Source organism: Malaclemys terrapin, chromosome 2 (assembly GCF_027887155.1).
Source record: "Malaclemys terrapin pileata isolate rMalTer1 chromosome 2, rMalTer1.hap1, whole genome shotgun sequence".
Classification (NCBI taxonomy): domain Eukaryota; kingdom Metazoa; phylum Chordata; order Testudines; family Emydidae; genus Malaclemys; species Malaclemys terrapin.
This window is the reverse complement of record NC_071506.1, coordinates 137,182,958-137,193,628: the sequence shown is the minus strand read 5'-3', so window position 1 is coordinate 137,193,628 and position 10,671 is coordinate 137,182,958. Positions and strand designations below refer to the sequence as shown.

At 49.5% G+C, this 10,671-nt stretch overlaps 1 protein-coding gene across 1 annotated transcript in view; it reads left to right on the top strand.

Moving 5' to 3' along the window:
* The first annotated feature begins 866 nt into the window (after positions 1 to 866).
* RASSF2 (Ras association domain family member 2) overlaps positions 867 to 10,671 on the top strand; it is a 38,350-nt gene continuing 28,545 nt past the window's right edge. Inside the window, exon 1 of the mRNA XM_054017870.1 lies at positions 867 to 988. The gene's annotated coding sequence lies outside the window, so the exon portion shown is untranslated. The remainder of the gene's footprint in view (positions 989 to 10,671) is intronic.

The following is a 10,671-nucleotide window of genomic DNA, read 5'->3' as shown; positions in this document are numbered from 1 at the left end:
ACTCTTCAGTTTCTAGTTTATGGAGCTTGAATCTGCCTATGCCTTCGACTGGATTAAGACTCCTGCTCACTCATTCCAATGATGCGTCAAACTGGTGATGACTCCTGATCCCTACAGACCCGTACTGTGTTTGATCTGGAGTGACAACTAGGGTGACCAGATATCCCGATTTTATAGGGACAGTCCCGATTTTGGGGTATTTTTCTTATATGGGCACCTATTCCCCCCACCCACCCCACCCTCTTCCCAATTTTTCACACTTGCTGTCTGGTCACCCTAGTGACAACTGTGAGACACAGGTGTGAGAACCCCCAGCCTGGGCAGATCCTTTGGCCCAGATCCTCAAACGTAGCCAGACCCCCTCAGGCCCGGTGCCTTTGTGACTCTTCACCAAGGATTTTCACAAAAGTTTTCTCTCTTTCCCATCACAGCCCCATGCCACCATCGCCAAAAGATGTTAGTGCAGCTAGTGCCCCTCCAAAACCACTGCTCCCGTGCGCTGGGCTTTCCAAGACACCCGCGTCCCAGCTCTATCCTCTTTAGCCTCTCGAGGTTTGCAATCCCAGCCTGGGGGAGGCTCTCCAAGCCAGCCAGCCAGCCACCCTCCTCCTTCTCCTCCTCCGTCCGAGGCTGATGACACTCCAAACTCTGGCAGCTGCTGAAGCCACTAACCAGCTGCGCATTGTCGGGGCGGGCCCCGAGGCTCCTCCTCCCTTCTCCCCACCGAGCAGGGGGGCTGGAGACACCAATGAGGCTGCGGAATTGCGCGGACGAGCCGCGGCTATTGGTGCGGGGGGCTCCTATCAGCCGAGGGGGCGTAGGGAGACGGGGAAGCGGGGGAGGGAGGCTGAGAGGAGCAGGCGGTGTCTGCCCTCGCCCCGCGGGCGGCTGATGGAGGCGCGGGGTGGGCGCCCGGAGCGGGCACCGAGGCGGAGCAGCGGGGCGGCTCCCCGGCGGGGCAGCTGCTGATTGCCCGGCCCAGCGCACGGTAAGCGCCGGCCGCTCGCTCTGCAGCCCTGCTAGGGGGGCGCCCGGGTGGGGCGCACGGGTTTGGGGCGGGAGGAGTTGGGTAACAAAGGCGGGCCCTTGTCAGGAGATCCCTGCCCCGGCCCCGGTCCCTGCTCATGGGCTGCAGCCTGCAAAGTTTAGCAGCCGCTTGCAAGGCTGCTCCCACGTTGCAAGAGGCATCCTAGAGCGGCCGGGGGGCTGCTCAAGGCGGATCTCCGTGCGGGAGCGATCGGGGGGATGGGGCGAGTGGCCTAGAGCCGCGTGCCCGCTGCAGAGCCGTACAGCCCTGACGCGGTGGATAGAGCAGCGGGCGGGGAGCCAGGATGCCTGGGTTCTGTTCCTGGCTCTGGGGGGCAGGTATGGATGCAGGGGGTCTAGGGATTACAGGAGCAGGCTGGGAGCAAGAGATCTGGGATTCTCGTCCCAGCTCAGGGAAGAAGTGGGGTCCAGGAGTCAGGACAAGGCTGGAGACCCCTGGGGAGTCTTCTCCAACTTTGCCACTTAGTATCTGCTCTGAAGCAAATTGCATCATGTTGGTGTCCTCCTTAGCCATCAGCAGGGGTGGTTGGGTAACTCTCCCCCGCCTGTTTTTATTTACACAGACTCCCAATTCCATTTGGACTCTGCTCTGAGTAGGTCGGGGGGGAGAAGGATGCTGAAAGAGGAAGAAACTGGTTTCTGGATTTCGAGTGTCTTGTTTTCAGTAGGCACCTAGCAAAGTTCACAAAGCTGTTCAGTGTGTCAGACTTTCTGTTCTAAATCCTGATTTATGGGGAGGTCAATGTGCAATGAGAGGTGTTGGAGGGAGATTAAATCAGGAGCTATTCAGTGGGTGTGTGTATATTGAACTTTTCAAGTATACTTTTCAAGTAAGTTTCCCTGGAGGAAGAAGAGAGGGAAGGACTTACGGGTTTTCACAGATGTGCTCCTCCATCCCAACCCAGTATGAATTCCAGCAATTGGTTGGGCAAACATTACCACACGGGCCCTCTGAAAATAATAAAACCGCTACAATTGCAATCTTTGAAAGGGGGAGACAGCAGTGGTTCGGAACTTTTTTTTTTTTTTTTTAAACTATGGAGGGATCTTTATTGGCCCAAATGCTGTGTTTATGTGAAACATGTTCCAGTCGAGAGCCCCCTGAGCCCTGCGAACCTCCACATTTCCCCTCTCCCCGTAAATAAATTTTTGCAAGTTTGAGACTTGTGTGGGTAGGACAGACTCATGTGCCTTAACAAAATAAGTGTGACTAAGCACACAAACTGTAAAAAGTTGTTAACTTAATAATTCACAGCTCTTTTTAAAGTCAGAAGGCGCCATTATGATCATTCAAAGCTCTTGGCTTCCTAACGGACTCCTTAAATGTATTTGTGATTGAGTAATGATAACATGGCTCAGAATAATGACCTATGTAGTGAGACTGTTAACGAAGAACCTGCTCAAGTGCTGATTTCACCAGGTCATCGGCACCACTCCAAGATGTAAGAGATGCGCAGGCCTCGTGCTGACCCCTTGGACAGGGTCGACTCACCCGAATTGACCTGCGCGTGAGCTGGTTTTAGTGCTCATGAAAGATGCCGTGTGGGCTGGAGTCCTGTGTTGATTTCCAGAGCAGCTGCTGCCTGGAGAGAAACAATGGGGAGGGGGGTACAGTGGAATGCTTCTCTCCGCTGGCTTGGTGACATCTTAGTTAGGGGTGAAAGGATAGTTCAGTCTGTAGTCCTGGACCTCTGCTGAGATCTCTCATGTGGATCCAGCCCACGGGAGAGGACTGGACTCAAACCCACCAGCTCATTTCCTGTAGGCCACAAAGAGCCGTTTGATGGCAACTATTTCTAGTCGGGCTGGGTTTGAACCAGTGATCTAGGGGTGAAGAGTTCAATAGACCCCATTGCTCTGACCCATCCCACTTAATTTCCCTGGGTCTCATCTCGAGGCCTTACTACCCTTTGCATCTAACTTGTACTTGGCTCCTCTCCATTTCCCCTGAGCAGGACCCTTCCAGGCAATATCCACTTGGGCCTAAGCAGGGGGTTTTAGTGCCCAGCTTCATAACAGGTAGCATGCTTTTCCCTGTCCAGCCGCATTGCAGGGCACAGTACCAGGCTTCCAGTAGGACAGTGGCTTTAGCCTTCTCCCGCTAAATTGGATACTGGGCTCCCATTATAGGAATTGCCCTGTGGACTTGGGTCAGCAGTGCTTACAACAGCTGGGCTAGAGATACCGCCATTGCCTAGGGCAGCAGTTCTCAAACTGGGGGTTGGGATCCCAAAGTGGGTCCCCCAGGCTTTGACTCCTGGGCCCAGCAAATCTAAGCCAGCCCTGATGACCCCATTAAAACCGGGTCGTGACCCACTGTCTGGAGCTGAAGCCTGAGGGCTTCAGCCTTGGGCAGTGGGGCTCAGATTACAGCCCTCCCTGGGGGGCGGGCAATGGGGCTTTGGCTTTGACAACCCCTCCCCCCCCCAACACCCCAGGGTGGCAGGGCTCGGGTGGGCTCAGGCTTCGGTCCCCCCTCCTGGGGTCGTGTAACAATTCTTGTTGTCAGAAGGGGGTTGCGGTGTGATGGAGTTTGAGAACCCCTGGCCTAGGGCATGTGAGAATTGCTGGAATGAGCACCTGTTTGTGAGTAAAGTAGCCTTATTTAGGACAAGGATGGAGAGGGCTCCATGTGACCATTTATGTTGCATGGGCCTAAGACCATTTGGGCAGATTGCCCTCACCGGGTTATGGGTCACGGGGTAGGGAGGGAGTTGATACTTCTCAAGGTGGACTCAAAGTGCAGAAATATCTGTTGAGTGGGGCATGTGTGGGGATTCACACTCGGGCAGCTTTTAGTGGTGGGGATGTTGTTCTTCCACCCTAAGCTGCTATGCACACGTCTTTCAGACACGCCTGGCTCTCTCCGAAGATCAGAGCGATCTCCCCATAGCCGAGGGAGTACCTCTGCATGCTTAGCTGGTGGGAACTGGTGCTGAATGTCCCAGCTTTGAGCCCCACTGTGACCCACAACGATGGCTCCTTTTTCACACCCAGACCCAACAGTTTAGGAAGTCTGTCCAGGGCTTCCAATGGTGTTTTGATGCTCTTTCCTGACTCTTAATATCCTGCTTTCCGGCCTGAGGGTGGCCTCTGATGTTTCTGGCTGTCTGCAGATGCAGGGGCATGACCTTGGGGTTAGTTTCACTAGGTTTGTGTTTGGAGGGTTTCCTGCATAGTCATTAACTTTCATTTTAAATAAAAACTTAGATCTGCGCCTAGGAAGGTGCACTGTGTCTGCCCCGAGGAATCGCTCTGATCCAATTCTCCGTGCCCATCAATTAGCATAACTGCGCTGGTGTTACACCCTACGTGTAGATGAGCAGGTGCCAGGTTAGCAAACTACAGCAATAGGGCAGTTTACACCAGATCCCGGCCACTAATGAGAGCTGTTCCTGCCACAAGGGATGAAATCCCTTCTACAGGAAGGGATGGAAAACCCCCAGCTCTCCCGAGAAACGTCACTTCTCGCTGTTGCTCAAGGTTTCTGTCAAGTTCTGGGCTAACTCCCGGAAGTGTCCCCTGCCATCGCAGCCTGTTTCTCCTTTTCTGCCATCACTGTTGCCATCACGGCTTAGGGTGCCCTCCAGATGGGCAGGCCCAGCAAGAGGCTTACGGGAGCAGCTTTGTTTGAGAGTGGAGCATGTGTGTGTTGTGCTGCCCTGCCCAGGGCACCCCGGTGCTGTGAGTGGGGAGGGTGTCGGATGAATCCGAACACTGCTGTCTGGGGGCATAGGCTGCCGGAGAGTATGCCATTCCACTCTTCGCCAGCACACAGGGGTGAGTCAAGTGGCTGTGAAGGAACCCAGCAGTTTGGGTTGGTAGGGGTGGCTTTGCAGAGCAGATGGGTTTGTCAGGACCTGGACAGAATGATCTGAAAAAGATTTTTAGGGTAGATTGCATTTTGGTACAGTCAGCCCTGAAAGTGACTTTAGAAACAGATAATGTTGCATGACAAACCTGCTAAATCCTGATATTCCCAACCTTCTGTGTGTGCAGGAGGCATTGAGTTTTCGAATTGGTTCAGGAAACCTCATATAATTTCACACTTCTATGTAGCCCCCTTCCACTAAAGCTTTGAAAGGACATTGCAAAGAGTAAGGGATTCTTTTAGTATGCATGCGGGCCAAATAGTAATTAAATAGGCTCCATTTTTAATGGTTGGGTAAACTGAGGCACGGTGCAGCTACCTGACTTTGCCCAAGGTCACGTACAGACCTGCTGGCACCGTTGGTGATAGAACACTGGCAGCTGAAGATGGTAAAGTTCAAACTGGACAAAAGATTTAAGTCTTTCACTGGAAGGGTTAGCCGCTCGAACGGCTTAACAAGCGGTGTAACAAATGCTCTCTCTTGGACTCTTTAAATGAAGTTATGCTCTAGTTCAACCTTGACTTACACAATTTTTACTGCAGGAATCGCTGGGGGAAATTCTGCAGTCTGTGTGGTATGAGAGGTCAGAGTAGCTCATAATGGTCCCTTCAAGCTTTAAAATCTATTTATATATGAAACCCAGGAGTCCTGACCCTGTCCTGTGCACTAGCCACTACATCCTGCTCCGTCCACAAATTTGTTGATCTCAACCATCCCCTTGCCTAGATCAGAGGCATCTTGTTTAGCCAGCGTTTCTGAAAATAAAATTGTTGCAGGTAATGCAGTTCTACCTATATGTATTGCTTGGTAGGGACAGCCTCCGGGATTCCTTGATCAGCTGGAGTTTTCTGTTAGCAGTGTCTGCTCAAAGCTTTAAGTATCAGATCTGATTCTCTTTTAATAACCCAAACTCGTGGCGTCTCTTGCTGCACCAGTCTTCATCGGTTCCTGTGTCTCCTTTGTCCCATTTATTCCTACACCATACAGGTTTTCTTTATACCTGCGAGTAAAGGCATGGCGTGTGTAACAGCGTGAAAGTGACCCATACTTGTCATCTTTGCGCACTTCAGTTGCTCGTTCAGAATGCTCCATGCTGCTCCGGTGCCATCTGGGTGGCCTGTCGAACTGTGTTAAAGGGAGATGAGCAGAAAGGCCATTTGACTCGATGATGCAGCAGCCGTAAAGTGGTGGAGCAAATCAGGCTTCGTGTAGGGCGCCGAGCATTCTTTCTGGCCATCGGGACTAAAGTAAGGTTTAACATCTGATATGTGTGTGTAACCCTAGACTAGACTAAAGCTCCTCATGTAGTAATTATATAGCATAAGGGGAGGGTGGCATTTTTAACATGCACCTTTGGGTGCTACAATACTAGATGTTACTAAAATCATCCTTTAGCAGGCTTTGTTCTTCATTGGCAGAGGGATTGACTCCTTGACTTACTAGGTTTCTTCCTTAAGCTTCTATGATCCTAAATTCTCGATAAGATAATGAATCATCTGATTCATTCCCCACCACTCCTCTCTGTCTCTGCAACCTACAGCAACACTCATTTCTATTGCTTTTGCTTGAATTCCCCAAATGCCATTGTAGTTACTATGGGCTTCTGCCACAAAAGGACTTCACATTCCCAAGTGCCACTTCAATTCCTAGGCCACAGAGTGAGACAGTACTTCTGACCAGGTCTAAATAAGAGCCGTTTTGCTGCACCTCTTGGGGGTTGTTTTGTGCATTGACTTGTCAGGTGTTTGATCTTGTTTACATTGAGCTGCTCAGACCATCTCTCCAAGAGAGTGGTGGCCTGTAAAAGACCTCATGTTTGTATTATGAGGGCTGGAAGTACTGGTTCACCTCTGTGGGTAAGCTCTGGTATTCATAATTTTTAAAAGGAGATCCTTACACATCAAGGAAAGTAAGTCTTGCCTTGGGTGTGAGGTTGTCAGCGTCAGACTGCCAAGCCCCTTTCTAGAAACCCTGCATGAGGAACCTTGAATCTGCACAGCAAACCCCAAAAAAGGAAGAACTGGCAGCTTTTTGTCTCGCTTAGGAAATGGAGATGGTGACAGAGATGAGGGTGTCAGAGAAGGCTTAAACAGCTTGTCACTTCAGATCTAGCAGCCAGTTGATAAACAGGAAGTTGGAGCTCAATCAAAAGCAAATCTTCCGTCTGAGAAGCTGAAGACACCCTGGCAAGGCTGCTGCACCGGCTCTAAGTTGCTTTCACAAAGGGAGGGCTCTTCCCAGGCATCAACTTTTTTGAATCATAAGGCAGGCAAAATACATAAGGGTAAGCCCATTTACCTTCTATAAATTCATCCATAATGTAACTTTCAAGAGAAACCAGAGGGTTGGGCTCTCTCTCTCCCGTTGTAGATAAATTAAACACCATGTGGCTCAGCTTGGGGACCTTACTAAGTACGTCTGCAGTTAAGATCTCCACAACCTTTTTGCAAGAACCATTTTTTGTGAGGGTGTCCCTGGCCTTAATTTCTCTCCTTTACCCTGACTGCTGCACTCTACCCCAGAGACAGCTGCATTTTATTATTGCTGTTTTACATATGGCTTCAAACCTTTTAAATGGCAACTACAGTAGCCACCGGGTGCTCCAGGCACCTACTGCCTGAATTAAAACTTGCAACGTGAGCATAAACAAAGGACTATCCATAAATATATCCACTGCCCCCTATTCTTCTTAACACAGACAGCAGTGTGTGTGTGAGAGGGTGTACAGCATGTCAGAAATGCTAATAAATCTGGGCTCCACCACACCATGATAGGTAGTTCCCAAATCAAAGACCGTTCTCTTTCACAGGTGCTGGAGCTGGGGGTGCTGTGCACCCCTTGGCTTGCAGTGGTTTCCATCATATGCAGGGTTTACAGTTTGGTTCGATGGCTCTCAGCACCCCCACTATACAAATTGTTCCAGCGCCCCTGCTCTAGTTTATGTTGAGGTTGCTCCAGCTTGAGAGCCTTTGCTGATTTCAGCAGTGGCTGAGTGTTTGAAGGGTGCTGTATAAACTGCTCTAAGAGGCCTCCCGGCACTTCTTGGCTTAGGCATGTGGCTGCTAAGGAGCTTCAAGGATGCTCTTCATGTAGACTTGGAAAGATTAGATTTTAATCGTAAACATTGACCTCACTGTGCACACACAATCCGACACACACATATTTTCATCGATTAATAATCGACATTTACAGATAGGCCTAGGAAGGAAAATGCTGCTTGAGAACTTAGCTGCATTTGATTTGAGGATATGTACTTTCTACATTTTGAGGTGGTGGTGACTATCTGTGCTTCAATGGTTCTATAAAGCTTTAACTTTTTGAATCTGGGTGACTACTGTCATTCAGTCTGTGAAAATTTAAATCCATGCAAATCTTAAAAGCCTGAAACCCATAATTTTGCACAACAGTGAGAATTTAAATCAAGGGGGAGAAGCTTAAAAATAAATATTATGTGTCAAAAATGACAATAACATAGAAAGGCTTGGCAGAATTCGATTTCTATGGGTATATTGTATCAGAGGGGTAGCCGTGTTAGTCTGAATCTGTAAAAAGCAACAGAGGGTCCTGTGGCACCTTTGAGACTAACAGAAGTATTGGGAGCATAAGCTTTCGTGGGTAAGAACCTCACTTCTTCAGATGCAAGTATATGGGTATATTAAGACAAGTAGACTGCTAAGGGGAGTAAATGGATAGAGGTAAATTCCCCGGCTGATGCAAATTGTCATTGCTGCATTGGTTAGTTCAAGGTAAAAACCTCTAAGTTCCCCAGTATTTTTATGAAGTATTGAGAGCCAACAGGCTTGTTATCTCCATAGAACAGAAACATCAGTCTGGTTGCTTCTTTGCAGCTGTTTGATGCAGCCAGTGCTTATCTCTGTGGCCTTTGGGTAACTCTGATCCTGAGGAGAAGCCCTGACAGGCATAATGCTGTGTGTGTTTTGAGATGGCAAAGGAGTCTAAGAGCCCTAAAGAAAAACACACACGCTGCCCATCTGTGTGTGACTTGGGTAACGTTTTTGCATGGGACAAGTAACTGTGTAACTTTTTCTTCCTCTGTGTGGTAATTACTTGGTGGTAACTTCCCCAACGGTTCCTAACTTTTGATGATGTTGCAGAATACACTAGTCACGTAGCCTCGGGTTTCGTTAATGGACCCCTCTGAGGAAGGGAGCTGGGTGGGTGTAAGGGCTTCTTGGTGGAGCTCTCTGTAGCGGAAGGTAATTATTCCCGTAGCCTCGAGGCCCCAACCTAGATTTGGGTCCTGTGGTGCTAGGCTCTATATTGATTTTTAATAAGAGACAGTCCCTGCACCAAAGAGTGTGGGGTGTGAATTTTCATATATGCCTAAGGGAGTTAGGTGCCTAACTCTGTTAAATGCTTTAGAAAAAAAATCTCCCCTTTTAGAATTTAAATAGCGCAAATGGACAAAAGGTGGATAAAAGCCAGTATTCTCATTGTCTGAGGCCCACGGAGAGGAAGCGACTTGCCCAAGGTCACCCAACAAGTCTGGCGGAGATGGGAATTGAATCAAGATCCCGTCAGCACCAGGCCAGGGTCTCAATTACATGAACACTGTCCTTTCCTCTCAAAATAATCATAGAATATTAGGGTTGGAAGAGACTTCAGGAGGTCATCTAGTCAAGAGACTCCACCCTCAGGGAAGGTCAAATTGAGGTAGTACAAGGTGGCTGGAAACTTTCCCAGGCCAGACATCTTGTTGAAAGGTTGATCTTCAGCCATACTGCTGCAAATCTTGGTTGTATGTATTTGCCTCAGCATCAGTCTGTGTGTCTCGGATGCAGCCTTGTCGCCTCTTCCCGACTCGCCTATCAGTCACCTATCCCTCCGTCCCTGCTGTCTTTGTAATAGCAATTGCTCTTGTCTGAGAGATGGATGGATCCCACCCCTCCCCCACTGCAATGCCGTCTCTGCTCTGTTCCTCCCTTCTGAGCTCGCATAGAATAAGACATAATTTCCTCATTTACGGGTCTCCGAGGGTTTTGTCGCCCATCCTGGTTTCAGTTTGGCCTACGGACGCTCATCCATTCTGTTCGGATATCTATGCCGTCCGTCCGGCCCCATTACTCATACCACCCTCTTGCTCTGTCTTGAATTTTTGCTCTTTCAAAGAGGGCATGAGGAGCAGGTCGTTGGTTCTCTACCCATGTTTCTGCTGAGCGTTCAGGGAGAACTGGGTGTAGAAGTGCATGGCAAGATCTGTCCTGTGAGTATGTTGTTTGTTTCTATAGCAGTAATTCTGTCCACTTAATATCTTACAATTTCATATCACTCTTCATTCAGAGGTCACAGAAATTCTGGTGTGAAGGTCAGTGTTATCCCTGTTTTACTGATGGGGGCAGGGGAGAGAAAGAAGGGGGGAAAAGGTCCAAGTCAGTGGCCGTGCTGGGAATACATGCCTTATCTCTTCAGAGATCAATCTGTGGGCCATGATCTTTGGCGAGCTGGCTGGGAAGGAGGCTGTTGAGATAGATGTCCAGGCTCCTTGCGGGACAGCCTGATGGCCTCTGAGAACGTCTGTGAGTGCGGAAGAGCCCAGCTGCCTCTACTAGACACTGTTATGTGGTCTGCAATGGGCGGGGAATTGGTCCACAAGAGAATCTCTCTGTTAGGATGCGGACTGCACTACGCACCGCGATGCTTTTCTTCTGAGGATCTCTTTATGAGCACTGAACTTCTCCATGCTCGCATGAGGTAGAGAAGTGCTGTTCTTGACTTCTGCCATTGATAAATC